Source organism: Triturus cristatus, chromosome 2_2 (genome assembly GCF_964204655.1).
Source record: "Triturus cristatus chromosome 2_2, aTriCri1.1, whole genome shotgun sequence".
In the NCBI taxonomy this organism is placed as follows: domain Eukaryota; kingdom Metazoa; phylum Chordata; class Amphibia; order Caudata; family Salamandridae; genus Triturus; species Triturus cristatus.
This window is the reverse complement of record NC_140582.1, coordinates 920,784,105-920,801,098: the sequence shown is the minus strand read 5'-3', so window position 1 is coordinate 920,801,098 and position 16,994 is coordinate 920,784,105.

Below are 16,994 nucleotides of genomic sequence, written 5' to 3'. Positions count from 1 at the left end.
ATGAGTCTGGCAGCTCAGACAATGACTGTGTACATGTAGTTTGGTGTGCACCTCCTTGTGTGACTTCTGTTATACAGACACATGTGTGTTCTGTTCACAAAGTGGCACATTCACACATTCTAGACATGCCCATTGTGTAAAGGGTTCTGATTCTCCAGGAATCACAATGTATTTCTTTGGGGTTTCCTAAGTACTCACAGGTCTCTGAGAGTGGGGACACCTTCTGCATTGGCATGTGGTATTTGGCCTTGGGTGCGACATTACTGTTGGGTTCACAGTGAAGAAGAGGTGGCATGCCTTCATAGTCTTGCTGTGCTCAACTGATCCCAGACACTAGCTTCTCAGGATCTTGGGATTTCAAGTTATTTGCTGTTGTGTCCTAATTTTCATTTTTTCAAAGTGGCATGGTGGGTCAACCAACTGGGGAGTGCAGGGCTTACATATATGGGGAGTAATCTAGATGTTACTCATGATGCCTTTCCTGTTCTGCACTGTTGCCTATTTTGTTTGGACTCTTGTGTCAGATGTATACAGGTGACTGATTTTTTCCTGTCCTCCACCTTGCCCACAGCATTATCGGAGGACACCGAGGGAGACACCGGCATGGACGTGGAGGAGGGATCGAGCACTGGTTTCACCACTGCTGAGGAGTCGGTGGAATCTAGTGGCACGGAGGGTGAGGCGAGTGAGGCGGAGGACCTGCCTAGTACCAACACTGACTACGAGGCTGACGGGTCTGAGGCTGAACTCCCTGAGGGGGCAGAGGCTGCTCCAACAGCTGGCGGCAGCACTCCATCCGTCACCGCCCCCTCCATTCCCATCACCGCCCTCCCACTTGCTCGGGTCCCTTCTGTCCGTGCTAGGCGACCACATGTCTCCTTCGTGCTAGGCACCGCACCCCCTGCTCCTGTCCCCCCTGCTGCCCTCACTGCCGAGTCTGTGGACATTCAGCGGCAGTTGCAGGTTGGGCAGACATCGATCCTGACTGTCCTCCATGGCCACACCAGACTGCTGACCCAGATGGTGTCGTACATGGAGGGCATGTCATCAGCAATGTCTGACCAACGCATGTTGCTGAGGTCCCTGGACTCGTCACTGACAGCAGAAGTGAGTCACCTGCAGTGCTGCGTCCCCCCCTACCCCTGCACCATCCACAAGTCTCACACCCATGCCTGTCCCAAGCACACCAAGACATCCACACACACGCACCCCACCAGACACAAGCAGCACACCACCACATAAGGGCAAGCGCACACCTCCTGACACGCACACTCAGGGGGGAGCAGGCACACCCACTGGGTCTGGGGCACACAGGCAGGCACACAGCCACAGTCCTCGTCCACATGACTCACTCCCCAGTCCCTCCGATGTCACTCCCCTTGGCTCCCCTGCCCCAGAATCGGAGAAGGAGGCCCACTTCGCTGGGCTGGGCCTCAGCCCCACTAGTTCACCTGGCCGCAAACGGTCAAGGCACTCCACGGGTAGGGGAGTTAAGTCCCCCAGCCTGTCCACCACCTCCCCCAGTAGCGCTGCAGGCCATCCCTCTGACCCCACCCTCCTTGGGGCCTGTTGTTTCTCTGGGTGCAGGGGAGACGCTTGAAGATCTGGCAGAAGTGTGCAGCGCCGAGCTCGCCTCCACCTTTGGCGCTGGCACACCCCCTGGTGTGGAGTCGTCCGTCCCTGCACCCACCACACCTACCCTTCCCCCTCCTGTGCCTGCGGTGCCTGGTCCTTCCCCACATGATGCCCCCCACAGTCTCTGAACCAGAGGTTTAGTATGTGCAGGCAAGCTAGGGGAGACGCGTGGCCATGTGTCCCCCCCAAGGACTTCATATTTGGACTGGCCATTGGCCTTTGTACATAGTGTTCTTTACTACATCTTATTTTTTCATGCTGAATAAAGCATTTTCTTTTCCGTTTTGAAAAGTCTTGCATTTCATGTATTGATGTTGATGCTGAGGCTCCAGGAGTTGGGGTTGTGGGAATGTGTTATGTTTCATGGAAATGTTGTAGTCTGCATCTCATGGGGTGGAACCTGGTATCTGCTTGCCCTCACAAGGTCTCTGCAAAGAATCTTTGGTCGTGTCTGCTCTTTGTGTTTGGAGAAATTGTCCCTAGGAGTGTTCCTTCCTCTGTGGCACCTGACATCTCCCCTGCAGAGGGTTGCACAATTGTTGTGTTGCCCTGTGTCTACATTTCCGTTGTTGGTGATGGATCCCTTCAACTCTGGTCATGCCTGCTCAGCAATGTCTCCGGCTGCATCGTCTGTGCCATCCTTGTCTGTGTCCACTGCTGGGAGTGATAGGCCCCCACCCCATGTCTGTGTCCACTGCTGGGAGTGATAGGCACCCACCCCCATGTCTGTGTCCACTGCTGGGAGTGATAGGTACCCACCCCTCACATGTCTGTGTCCACTGCTGGGAGTGATAGGCACCCACCCCTCACATGTCTGTGTCCACTGCTGGTATTCCTCTGCACCCACCCCCATGTCTGTGTCCACTGCTGGGAGTGATAGGCACCCACCCCTCACATGTCTGTGTCCACTGCTGGGAGTGATAGGCACCCACCCCCATGTCTGTGTCCACTGTTGGGAGTGATAGGCACCCACCCCCATGTCTGTGTCCACTGCTGGTATTCCTCTGCACCCACCCCCATGTCTGGGTCCACTGCTGGGAGTGATGGGCACCCACCCCCATGTCTGTGTCCACTGCTGGGAGTGATAGGCACCCACCCCTCACATGTCTGTGTCCACTGCTGGGAGTGATAGGCACCCACCCCTCACATGTCTGTGTCCACTACTGGGAGTGATAGGCACCCACCCCCATGTCGGTGTCCACTGCTGGTGTTCCTCTGCACCCAAACACCCACCCACCCACTTGCCCCCTTGCTGTGGTACACAGCTGTCCTGGGCATACCCCACCCCCAATTTACAGCTGATGTGCTGTACCAAGCCGTAAACCACCATTCGTGGCGTGTGTACGCCTTGTATCCATCATGTAATGGGGCCGTAGGGTTACGGGTGGTACGGCCCGTACCCCTGCATTCATAGGGTGTGTACGGGCCGTACCACGCATACCCCTACGTCACCTCTACAATGGTGGTACGGCCCGTACCCACACTCTGAGGTGCGTGGGTACGGTCCATACCACCATTGCAGTGGTGATGTAGGGGTACGCGTGTACGGACCGTACCCACGCCCCCCAGAGCATGGGTACGGTCCGTACCACCATTACAGTGGTGATGTAGGGGTACGTGTGTATGGACCGTACCCACGCCCCCCAGAGCATGGGTATGGTCCGTACACGCGTACCCCTACATCACCACTGCAATGGTGGTACGGACCATACCCACGCCCCCAGAGCGTGGGTACGGTCCATACACGCGTACCCCTACATCACCATTGCAATGGTGGTACGGACCGTACCCACGCTCTGGGGGGCATGGGTACGGTCCATACCATGCGTACCCCTACATCACCACTGCAATGGTGGTACAGACCGTACACACGCCCCTCAGAGCGTGGGTACGGTCCGTACCATCATAGCAGTGGTGATGTAGGGGTACACGTGTACGGACTGTACCCACGCTCTGGGGGCGTGGGTATGGTCCGTACCACCATTGTAGTGGTGATGTAGGGGTACGCGTGTACGGACCGTACCCACGCTCTAGGGGGCGTGGGTACGGTCCGTACCACCATTGCAGTGGTGATGTAGGGGTACGCGTGTACGGACCGTACCCATGCTCTGGGGGGCGTGGGTATGGTCCGTACACGCGTACCCCTACATCACCACTGCAATGGTGGTACGGACCATTACAGTGGTGATGTAGGGGTACATGTGTACGGACCGTACCCACGCCCCCCAGAGCATGGGTACGGTCCGTACACGCGTACCCCTACATCACCACTGTAATGGTGGTACGGACCGTACCCACGCCCCCCAGAGCGTGGGTACGGTCCGTACACGCGTACCCCTACATCACCACTGCAATGGTGGTACGGACCGTACCCACGCTCTGGGGGGCGTGGGTACGGTCCATACCATGCGTACCCCTACATCACCACTGCAATGGTGGTACAGACCGTACCCACGCACTTCAGAGCGTGGGTACGGGCCGTACCACCATTGTAGTGGTGATGTAGGGGTACGCGTGTACGGACCGTACCCATGCTCTGGGGGGCGTGGGTACGGTCCGTACCACCATTGCAGTGGTGATGTAGGGGTACGCTTGTACGGACCGTACCCACGCTCTGGGGGGCGTGGGTACAGTCCGTACACGCGTACCCGTACATCACCACTGCAAAGGTGGTACAGACCGTACTCACGCACCTCAGAACATGGGTACGGGCCGTACCACCATTGTAATGGTGATGTAGGGGTACGCGTGTACGGACCGTACCCACGCTTTGGGGGGTGTGGGTACGGTCCGTACCACCATTGCAGTGGTGATGCAAGGGTACGTGTGTACGGACCGTACCCACGCTCTGGGGGGCGTGGGTACGGTCCGTACACGCATACCCCTACATCACCCCTACATCACCACTGCAAGGGTGGTACGGACCCTACCCACGCTCTGGGGGGCGTGGGTACGTCCCGTACCAGCATTGTGGTGGTGACGGGTACGCGGCCATGTCCACTTCCATTGTGGCGGGACGTGGGAGTGGTGGACACGCCCCCCGAAGTGACCAGACCATCTAGGTAATTAATGTGCAGGATATATATGTTTTTGGTGGGGTGTGGGTTATGTTTTCTGCTCCTTGCCCCCACCCCCCCTTTGCCCCTGGGGGTTGTTCTGACCTTCTGCGGCATCTGTGGCGGTTTCTGTACACAAGGTCGTAGGCGATGAGGGCCGGGATGACACGTAGGATGGGGTCCATGGATGTCCGTCGCATACAGGTGCTCCTTCGTCGCGTCCTCCTCAATTTCCCGGCAGTTTGTGGCTCCCGTAAAAAATGCTACTTGTGGAGTGACGTAGGCACGAATCGTACTTGCTGGTTCGTAAAAGGCTGCCTGACTCCGTCCGGACGTCACGTACGTGGTGTCCCGGATCGGAATTGTGGGTACATTTTCGCTGGTCGGTGTTTTGTACGAATCGTACGGAGATGGTATTTCTGTACGAATCGTACTTGCGGGGTTGTAAGGTGGTTTTCCCGGGAACGAGTCGGACGGAGAAAACGCTCCGTACGATGGTTCGTACCCGGGTTTTACAGGATCGGAATCGGCACCTAAATGTTGGGTACCAGTTTTTCATTATATATCACTCGTTTTTTTACCCGTGATCACGCACGGTTACTTAAAAGTAATAGGATGTTTGACAACTACCTTAACATCCTGAAACGCATTTAAACTATGAACTTACTTTCATTCACGGTTACACTCCGGATCTCCGTAAAGATTACCCCAGTGCTCCAACAAGTTTTTCACCCGCTATATTGTGGATCTCCTTTTACACCATCACCCGTGTTTTACACCATCACATGTGTTTCAACTCATAAATCCCGTTCTAAGCATGGTTTTTACAGAATCACCAAACGACTAATAATGTGCTACGATAGCATCACCACTATTTCTTAAGACACCTAAGCATGTGCATGTATTCGTCACTACACAGTGAACATAGAGAGTGATTGAGATAGGGTAGTCTCCTCAACAAAATAATTTTTGTTGTATTTCAGCATGGTTCCCTGATGAAGGGTGAATGGCCCGAAATGCATTGGAACGCTAATGTGAAATGCATGGATTATCATTGGGATATACTCTAATTTGAATCTGACACAAAGAAAATGCATGTTTGAAGAAAAAAAAACAGATTAAAAACAGCAAGTATTCTAAGAATTGAGTGAGCTCATCATTTTTTAACAAAACCAATAATTTATAAAAACTGTCACATAAAGGTGCTTCGGAGGAATCCATAATGTTACTCTCCATTTCATAGGCCAAAAACTCCATCAAGGAATCCAATTCTGCAAGCGATGATTGGTCAAAAGCTTAAATCACGAGCTCCAAAGAACAAACATCCTCTTTGGTCTAAGCCGATGCCGAGACAATTACTGGGCATCCATGCAACCTGCATCCATGTTAATGGAGCCTGTTTCTTCTGATCAATGTGCCTATGCACAGATCTTCTCATATGTTAAAGGCTCAAACCTTGCATCATGCAGAAGTCGCAAGCCCAAGGGACAGTTCTGGAAATGGGTCAGTAAGGGGCTCATTAGCAGTCCAAAGTCCAAGACAGCAGTGGATCTGCGAAGCCAGGCCTATGTCCAGTGCCCATTAAAAGAGACACCAGATGCAGTGGAACACGGTTGCACGGAGGTAAACCAGGCATGCCGGAATGTCAAAGATCAATCATGATCCAGTTCCTGTAGTAGAAACATTCCAAAAATATGATTCATTCTTTCATGGTAATGCTGGTGCAACGCCAGTTCCAGTATGTCCACAAAAGGAGCATCTATGCAGAGAAGCAGGAACAGGATGAGAATGCCGCAAATGCGGAATAACAGCCCGGAAATCCTTCGAATACACTTTAGAAAATGGAGTGGATAAAAGCCGTGGTTACTACAAAGATGGTCTGAAAAGAACTAATGAGTCTGGAGCCTTAAAAAAATTAGCACGGCCGTCAGTACTAGAGGCATTGAAGATTTGATGCACCAATTCCGCAAAATGTAGGGTAAAGTTAGTGTTTAACAATGACAGTATTCCACTAGAAGCTCTAGCCAACTGCAATTCGAAGGTCTTGAGAGCAGATGTTGAAACAGTAACACTTTGAGTCTGCTCAGCTTGTTAAAGTCTGCCTTCAAAGTCATAACGGAAGGCCACGGTGAGCTTTCTGCTATTCCATGCGGAGGGGGAACAGTACATTGTTGCAAAAAGTGTGAGGATTCGACAGGATCCGGAGCTGAGGTAAGGAAACTTTATTAAGCGTGAACGTTGATCCCACAGACCGCCTTCAGCTGTGTGTGTAAGCACAGCGCTAGCCTCTCTCTGCCCAACCGTCACATTCCAACCGTCACATAGTAGAGGCAAGCACAAGCCAGGAGCAGCATGGGCAATGACATCATAGAATGTCCAGGCGAGGGCAGCGCGTGGGACAACACCATAATACATATCTCTTTTCCTTAGCAAAAGCACTAGGGGGAAGAAAGGAGAGAGAGAGAGAGAGAGAAAGAGAGAGAGAGAGAGAATTGAGAAAAGGTGAAAAAAGCAGGATGAAGAATTTACCTGAACCTGGCAGGCAGTTTGATATCCCTACCACTCCTCCTGGGAGACCAGGTGGAGGATTACCAGTATCAGATTTACCGCAACTTAGACCAGAGTAATGCATTGAATCAACATCTGCGCTTTGCAAAGGTTTATTCAATCTCTTGTCATTGACCAAAACAACTTTGTTCATATTCCACCAGTTACATTGATTGAAATGAACAGCACTACCACAAATGTTGTCAATGCGTACAGGTTCACTGAACTTGGAGTCACCTTTTCTTACAAACTCTGTTTTTTTATCTTAACTAAGTCACCCACAGCAAGTTTCTTAGTAGCTACATTTTTCCTTGTGTCAAAGTATGTTTTTGTTTGGTTTGAGTGTCTTCAACTTTCTTTCTGACCATGGCATCAAGATCATGAGCTTTGACACTTTTTTTGAACCACTTAGACATCCAAGCTGGTCTGAATTCTGAGCAGGCCTTCCTTCCTTTGAGCAGTTTGAAAAGGGAAACCCCAGAGGAAGAGAGTGGTGTGGTTCTGTAGAACAACAGCATGTCCTGACTGAGATGAGAATGCCTTTGTTATGCGAAATAGCCCACTGTATGCAGTCCCCAATAAATCTGTTGAGCCTTTCCACTAAACTGTTAGTTTGGGGATGATAGAGTGAGCTTTTGAGGTGGGTGAAGAAAGATTCCTTGAGAAACACTTCAACCTCAGCAGATACGAACTGAACTCCATTTTCGAAGACTAAGGTTTTTGGAAAACCCTCCTGCATGAAAATCTCTTTCATGAAGTCTAAGTTTTCTTTAGAATCTGCCTTGGGTACAAATTTGACTTCAGCCCACTTCGAGCAGTAGTTAACTAAGACTATGGCGAAGCGGGTCTGATGGGGCAAGGTATGAAAAGGACCAAGTACGTCAATACCCAATTTAGGGGTTGTCAGGGAGGGAGATGAGTGTAACAGGAGGATTGGCTACATGTAATGTTTTGTCACTGCTGGCACAAATTGTGCAATCATGAATGATGGCGTCAAGCTCTCTGCCCATTTGGGGCCACCAAAAATATTCACAAACTCTGCATTTTATAAGGGTAGAGCCCAGGTGTATTTCATGGGCTTTGGACAAGAGGGTATACCTGAGTTCACTAGGGGTAATTACTTTATCTAGCCTGATGACAAGGTCATCTTCTACAGACAATTCGTCACAAATGTTCACATACGGTTGGACATCAACACTGACATTTTTCTCCCTAGGCCAACTTTCAACAATGCATTTCTTGTCACATTTTAACGTTTCATCATTCTACATTGCAATATTCCAATCACTTTCACATATTGAACAAATGTGCTGCAGCTCAAATGCGGCAACTAAACAATCATCGAGTTCATCATCACTGTTTGCTTTGCTACAGCCCTCTGTTTTATTGCAAGCTAAAAGCAGGCGAGAAAGAGCATCAGCTCGGACATTTTTCCCACCAGGAATTTGAACAACATTGAACTGGAATTGGAGGAGTTTAGAAGCAAGTCTTGCTATGCGTGGTGTACTGTTGCGGTAATTGGTGTTACCTAGAATGGCTACTAAGGGTTTGTGGTAAGTTTGAGGGGTGAATTAGCCTACCCCATAGGTAACATTTGAATTTTTTTATTCCCCACCAACATACCAGTAATTATTTTTTGATGACAGAGTAGTGTGTTTTAGTGTCTCTAAGTACTCTTGAAGCGAATCCAATGGTGTGTTCATTAATGCCTTTATGCTGAGTTAAAATTGCCCCCACACTGTAACAACTGGCAAAGACCGTTAATATGCAGGGCACAGATGGTTCAAACGATTTCAAAGCCTTAACCTTGCTAAGTAGTGTCTTTAGCCACTCAAAAGCAATCTTACATTCATCATTCCATGCAAAAATGGTTTCATGGTTTAGCAAGTTGGAGAGGGATAAAATGTGAATAGAATTCACTTAAACCAAGGAAGGATTTAACACCAGTTTTGTCAGTGGGTGGGGTGCATCTAAAATGGCTCGTACTAACCCTGGTTTCGGTGTGACACCTGCACTCTAAATGGTGTGCCATAGGTATTCCACACTATGTTTCGAAAATTCAAATTTGTAACACTTTAGAACAATGCCATGCTCTTAGAAAATAGCGAGCACTTTGTGTAGTACTTCATCATGTGTTGATTTGTCAATGGCATGTATGAGAATGTCATCTTGAAAAATGGCAACGTTTTTAATGCCTTTGAGTAGGTTCACCATGAGACGCTGAAAGACGATGCCGCTGATGTTTGTCCGAACGGCATGCGACAAAACTGGAAGATGCCTGAAGGCAAATTAAACGCTGTGAGATCGCCTGACTCTCTATCAAGTTCAACTTGATGATACGCAGACGCAAGGTCAAGGTTAGTGAAGAACTTTGCTCCTGCAACCATGCTCAACATTTCAGTGATGTTAGGTAACCGGTGTGAGTCTACCCATGTTTCTTTATTGAGACTGCGCAAGTCTATGCAAATTCTGAGTTTGTTGTTCTTTTTGCAAGCTACAACCAGTGGGGATAACCAATCAGACGATTCAACAGGTTCAATGACACCTCTGTTGCACAATGCTGTTATTTCTTTCTCCAGGTCTTCTCTGACGCTGAAAGGTACACTCCTTAACTTGTGCTTAACAGGTATGGCACCCTCTTTGACTTTTATCTCGTGCTTGAAAGCTTTGATTTCACCAAGTGTGCCAGAGAAGACTTTAGGATAGTCATTCAAGGGTTCCTCTTTTTGTGAAGAATCACAGCATGGCTAAGACTTGTTCTATGGCTCCTGGTCACAACATCATATCAAACAAACCCTTTGTGAAACCACCCTAGTATATTCAACCCTTGGATGGCTTCGTAAATGTTACCTTGGATGCGTCTGCCTTTGAATTCCATGACATCCTCAAAGTATCCTAGGAGATCAATTTTCCGCCCTTCATAGGACACGGGTGCACGATCTGGAGGCAATAACTGTGTTTCACCCCACTTGGCGTTAATCAGCAATTGCGTAATCATGGTGATGCGTGCACCAGAGTCCACAAGAAGTCGCAACTTCTTTTCCCCTACCAGTATGTCTGCATAGGGATCTACGCAAACAGAGGGATCACCTGTTCTAATTTCACTCTCGCTGACAACTAGTAAGGTCTTCAGTATCACTGTCACGTGTGTCTTTCACATACCCTACTCTGACATTGTCCTTTTTGTGCCCTTGACATACCTTAGCAAAAGGCCTCACTTTGCCACATTTCTTGCAGACTACGTTTTTTGCAGGGCACAATCTGCTGTTTATGTTGTGGGAAGGGTTACCGCACCGAAAACGAATGTCAGACCTCTTGAAAAAACTATTCTGATAAGGTTCCCTTTATTTATGTTGATGCGTACTGGAGTGACAACTTACACTGTTTTGTTTTCCAATTCCTTCACAGAGGCTTGTGCAGTTTCAATACTCTTAGCAATACGGATGGATTCTTCAAGAGTGGGATTCCCTAAAGACAATAATTTTTGACAGATGGCACATTCAGTGCAATGGCTTATAAACTGGTCACAAACCAATTGTTTACTGAAATTTTCAAATTCACAATCAGCTATTAATTTTCTGAGTGTGTCAACATCTTTGTCACTTTTCTGTATTCTTTTGAAGAATTTGTGTTTCACCACAATGATGCTTGGCGGCACATCATATCTGGAAGCTAGTTTCTTAATAGTTTCCTAATATTCGTCAAGCTCTTCCCTATTACCACCCATAGGATCAGGTAAGTGTCCCTCTCCCCTCAATTCCAAGTGAATATAACAATAAAAACATTTTCTGTTCTGGTCTAAACCTATGTGCTCCTACGGCCCCAAGGTAAGTTTCAAATGCGTCAAGCCAGTGACGCCAGATAATTGGAAGTTTACCTGGGGAGTCAAGGAACAGTGGTGGTGGATGTACAGCTTGCATGTTCTTGTAATAAAGTTGTTACGTTCTTCAAGTAACCCTCAAAGTGTGGAATAAACAATTAACTCAGTAATAGATTTATACAACAATGGGTAGAGAGCATAAAACAGGTACAGATGCAAAAATGAAATGAGAAAATTGTCAATGTGGTGTACGGGTCACCGCGCTGTCAAAATAACCTTGTGAAGTCTTGTTACGGAAACAAAGACAAAGATAGAGAAGCATATTTTTTTTTAAATCACTGATAATGATTTTGTGAAGAAGGAGCAGTAAATGATGGGATAATGTACTCTTACTGTATGCCAGAACATTGTGCTTAGGTCCTGTAGGCTTCATCCAGTGTATGGACTAGGTAGTAGTAGACTAGATTGTCACTGTGTGATGCTTCAAGTTTGTACTAGGATTAACAAGTGCTAAAAGCAGGCAGGGAGAGGGATCTCTCACTCGTCCTAGGTTGAGAAAGGGAGGCGTCTCTCTGCGTCAGGAACAGCAAAGCAGAGATGATCCAGTTAGCTTTGCGTTAGCTGATCCTTCGTGAGCAGACGCGATGAGAGCGGAGAATTCCACCACATGGGGCGGAGGGAATGTCAGGGACTCCTCCTCAGGGCTGGGACTGCATTTGACAATCACTTCACTGCATGAATAGGGCTCTGAAGGCTCCACCTCTGGGGGATGATGTCCACAGATAAACACGCCCAGGGGATGCATCACGGCTCCCAAACGGCTCACCGCACAGCCCCTTCTGTGTGAAGCAACAGCAAGGTCTGCATCCCGTTCAGCCAACACCAGGCAAATTTCAGTCTGGAAATCTTTGCTCACCTGGTGGGCACAGGCTTCAGAGTACAGAGTGGCTCCGCCTCTTCCTCCACGCTATACCGATGTGGAAACCAACGCGTGTTCATGCCTAACCGTCTGAGTCAGGCTATAATCACCTGTGGACGTGGACATTAAGCAACAGGCTTCACGTGAATAACACCAGAGGACCACAACGTTCTGCGTTGTAGGTACAGTCCGTACCCGTAGAAAGAATTTTGATGTATCTTCTGTACGGCGGTTTGAGAGCAGCAGCTCTGTGTGGGTTCTGCGTGGGATTAGCTTGTCACCACAAATCCTGTAGAGATGACAGGATCTGCAGCTGAGGTAAGGAAACTTTATTAAGAGTAAACATTGATCCCATAGACCGCCCTCAGCTGTGCGTGCAAGCACAGCGCTAACCTTTCTGTGCCCAACCGTCACATTCCAACTGTCACATAGTAGAGACAAGCGTAAGCCGGGAGCAGCGCGGGCAATGACATCATAGAGTGTCCACACGTGGGCAGTGTGCGGGACAGCAGCACACTACAAAGTGACTAACTGGAAAATGGACACAATATTCCAGATCCCAGCCCGCATTCCGCAAAGGGCATGATCACTAAGCATCAGATAACTCCCAATGGAGAGAACCATAATGTAGGGGAGAATTGCAGGAACCAGGATTTAATTTATAAAAACATGCCAAATTAGGCGCCGAAGTGTTGCATGAATTGCTATGTGTATACAGACAAGTGAATGTCCAATAGCAGAGTCACATTCACATTCTTTACAAGTGCTAAAATCTTCCTTGTCGCTACGTTCACAATGACAGACAAAGGGGAGTGACCATACTTCATGTATGAGACTACTATCTGGGGGTTCGTATCTACCTACAGCAAAATGTTTCATGTAAGCTGTGAATTGAAATGTCAAAATAGGCAGTGAGACAATGTTACAATTTTTCTATATGTAACATTGTGCAGTTGCGTCTTTCATGGCCATTAATTGTTGCTTATGTATTAAATTAAAGAGTGCAAACAAATCAGCAGAATTCAAGTAATGCCATTGAAAGCGCCCATTTTTAAGCGTTTGAAGTGTCCAGCTTAACTGCATATTGACTCTATGCTAACTTTGCCCATGATGAAGCGTTAACATGTCACTTTGCACAATATCAATAATCGGTGATACAATATTATTCAAGGTATAGATAACAGATGACAGAGTATGGATACTATTATTAACAACAGAAAGCACTTTATCCAAATGATCTTGGTTAATTTGTCTTAAGCATGCAGCAGCTTCCATCTGGTAAAATTTCTAAATTTCATTATAGGTAGCATATATAAATCTTTTATAGTGTGGGGATTTGGGACCTAAAAGAAAATCTGATAAATTCATGTCCTCGGACACGAGAGAAAGATGTTGTTTTACTGCAGACAGTGTGGAGTGTTCCAACCATTGTTGACATTCCTTCCCTACTGAAAAAATGTGTAATAGTACCAGAATGTGTTGACTGCAAATATCGGGGATCAGGTCTGCTTGATTTAAACCCAGTTGTGGAATTGAGAAAACGAGTATGCCAACCATTGATGTCTATTGGCCATAATAACCACCCGCCAGGTTTTGAAAATGAAGAATTAAATGTACAGTTCTGCATCAAGCTATTTAATTGTTCTTTTGTGTGATTTGTAAAATTCTGCCAATCATCAAAACGTGCAACAGAGGAAATAGTTGAGGCATTCATTTCTTTAATTTTAGCCAATCCTAAAAAAGTAGTTTGCTGGATTGTTTCATTCAAGAAAATCCTTTGTGTGGAAATCAAACAGATTCGCATAGAGTTTTCCTTCCTTGAACCTGCCAGGACTTCGTACCCCAAATCGAATGGTGTCTTTCCAGTAATCATAACCTTTTAGGGTCAACTGATTGATAAACATAGTAGTACATATAAGCTTAGTTTGAGTAAATATATATCTCTTTGGTGGTGTTGGAGTTAATTTAAAATAATATGACGTGGGGTGTAAAACATCATGTCCTGTGAACTAGGTATTCTTATCTTTTTGATTTTTGGAACTTTTTGGAGGTGGGGTTGGGCAATGTTTCCATTGGGTATAATTAAAATAGGGACGCTGTCTACCAGTTCAATGTAGGAAATGGTGTCCATAATGAAGATAGCATTACATACAGCATAGCTAGAGGAATTGAGGTGTGGATCTTCTGAATAAAATAAGTATAATATTATAATTCAGAAAGCATAGAATTTACAGAGTCAACATCCCAATCATCTGAATGTAATTCTGGTACTTATAGATCACCCATAGAAACGTTTAACACATATGGTATCTGTAGGATCTCCGTCAGAGCAAATATATCAAAAGGAAGTTTATCCCAAACAATTCCATTCGTCACTTGAACAGCCAAAATGTTAATGAGGGAGAAGTCTTTTCTCATTTTATGCAATGAAGAATGGGAAGCCAAAACCCAGTCAACCAGTTCTGTAGCAGAATGTTCCGGGAGGTAATGGCCGTTAATCAATAGGAAAAAAATGGGAAACATCCGGAACTACGCTGCCAGAGCCACGAGTTCCGTAACCTCCGGAAGTGTAACCACGCTTGCCCGACCTATGATTTTGCCTTAACCACGCACATGCGTGCTTAAGGCAAATGTGCTTTAGTGTTCAGAATAGAGGGGGAAAGAGGAGTGTTGGAAAGTGGGCACGGACAGGTAATTGGGGCTGAGGCCGGGTCTGGGGGAGGGCTTTTGGTAGTTTTCAAGGGTGGAGGATGTTTGGGGTAGTTTTAAGGGGTGGTGGAGATTCAGGGTAGTTTTCAGGGGCTGTGGGGGATTGCGATAGTGTTGAGGGGTGGTCGGGGTTTGGGTAGTTTTTAGGAGTAAGGGGTTTGGGGTAGTTTTAAGGGATGGTGGGGGTTTGGGGGTAGTTTTCAGGTGTGGTGGCAGTTTGGGGTAGTTTTCTGGGGTGTGAGGATACGGGGTAGTTTTATGGGGTGGTGCGGGATCGGGGGAGTTTTTAGGGGTGGAGGGGGTACGGGTAGTTTTCAGGGTTAGAGGGGTTTCGGGGTAGTTTTCAGGGGTAGGGGCGTTCGTGGTAGTTTTCAGAGGTGGCAGAGTTTGTGGCAGTTTTCATGGGGGTTCGGGTATTTTTCTGGGGTCATTTGTAGGGCTCTGGGGGTGTGGGCATAGGTTTTAGGGATTAGGGGAGGCAGGGAAGTTTTTATGGCTTAGGGGAGGGGATTGGTTTACAGGAGAGAGGGGGTAGTTTTAGGACTCAGGGGCAGGGGTCAAGTTTTAACCACAGAAATGTGTTTACTATGCATGCTATGACAATGCATAAATTGTTGTGAAGGCATGCGTGGTAAAGACATATTCTTGGTTAAGACTTGCATAGTACAGACTGCCTGGAACAGGCATGTGTGGTAAATGGATGCATGGTTCCATCCCACAACCAAACAAAACTGATGCAAATCAAATCCACATGAACAAAAAAAACAAGGAAATTATGATCCAGTCATATATCCAAGGAGGGACAAGATAGGTGCATTGTTACTATGCAAATTAAACACAAATCCGTGCTGGAGGCGTGTACACAGCAAAAGAACTGTCGGAAAGAAAATTATCTTGATCCATTTAGTACCCAGAGATACTCAGCTGAGGATCAGCTCAGGAGGATCACACTGAGCAGTAGGACTGAGAAAGGCCAACTGGGATGGACTCGCTAACGGTGGACAATTGTAAATAACATCTGTTGTAGAAGACATGATATTGCAAGCAATTAGTGAAACAGGAACATTGTCAACGGAGGACTCAGCCTCTCCCACCCTCAACAAGGGAGTAGCAGCAAAGATGCTTATAGGCTGAAGAGAAAAGTCTTGCAAAAAAGTATGTCTATCCTGTGGCATATCGGCCACATGGTGTAGTTTGATATGTTCAATGGAGACAAATCATTTGTCTTTAGAAGTTGGAGGTGGTGGCAATTTATTTATTTTTACTGAAATGTATACAGCGCATGGCTGCCCCAGCGACGGGGCATCCCAGCGCTACCAAGTAAACATGATTAAAGCAGGCAGCAAAAAAGACAAAAATTATCCCGGAAATAGCCATGTCTTTATAGCTTTATTGGACTCCAGGTGATTTTGGAGTCCTTGAATTGCAGGGGGAAGAGAATTCCAAAGTTTAGCCACCAGAACTTTGAAGGACCGACCGCCTGCTCTGACTCCACGGACACGGGGAATACAGACCAGTCTTAGATCCAATGAACAGAGGTTCCGATCACGATCCGGTAAAAAATTACCCCGTGCGACTCGTATCCGGTCTTTTTACCGTACGAATCGTACAAGTGCCGTACGAACTGGCAATCACGATTCGCATGGTAAAAAGTCCATACGAACCGCATTGGGAATCATTCCCCACACGTCCTCGGGTCGGAAAATGTGTCCGACACGTCCTCGGACGATTTACCTTACAAACGTGAAAAGTCAAGTCCGACCGAGGAATCACGATCCATCCCGTGCGTCCGAGGTTACAACCGTATGGAAAAAACACCGTCCGCACCGAACTCCTATAGCAACCATGGAGACATGTGCCCGCATACGCGCCCAACACTCCCCCCAGCCCCCGTACGTCCGACACGTACCCCCCGTGTATGTACACCCCCACCCGTCTAGGTACACCCCAGTACGTTCGAGTCCTACCCCCACCCCTGTACGTGTCGAATCACCGTGTATGTACACCCCAGTACGTTCGAGTCCTACCCCCACCTGTACGTGTCGTACCACCGTGTACCCACACCCCAGTACGTTCCAGTCGTACCCCCACCCCTGTACGTGTCGTACCACCGTGTACCCACACCCCAGTACGTTCCAGTCGTACCCCCACCCCTGTACGTGTCGTACCACCGTGTACCCACACCCCAGTACGTTCGAGTCCTACCCCCACCCCTGTACGTGTCCTACCCCCGTGTACCCCCACCCCAGTACGTTCCAGTCGTACCCCCACCCCTGTACGTGTCGTACCACCGTGTACCCACACCTCA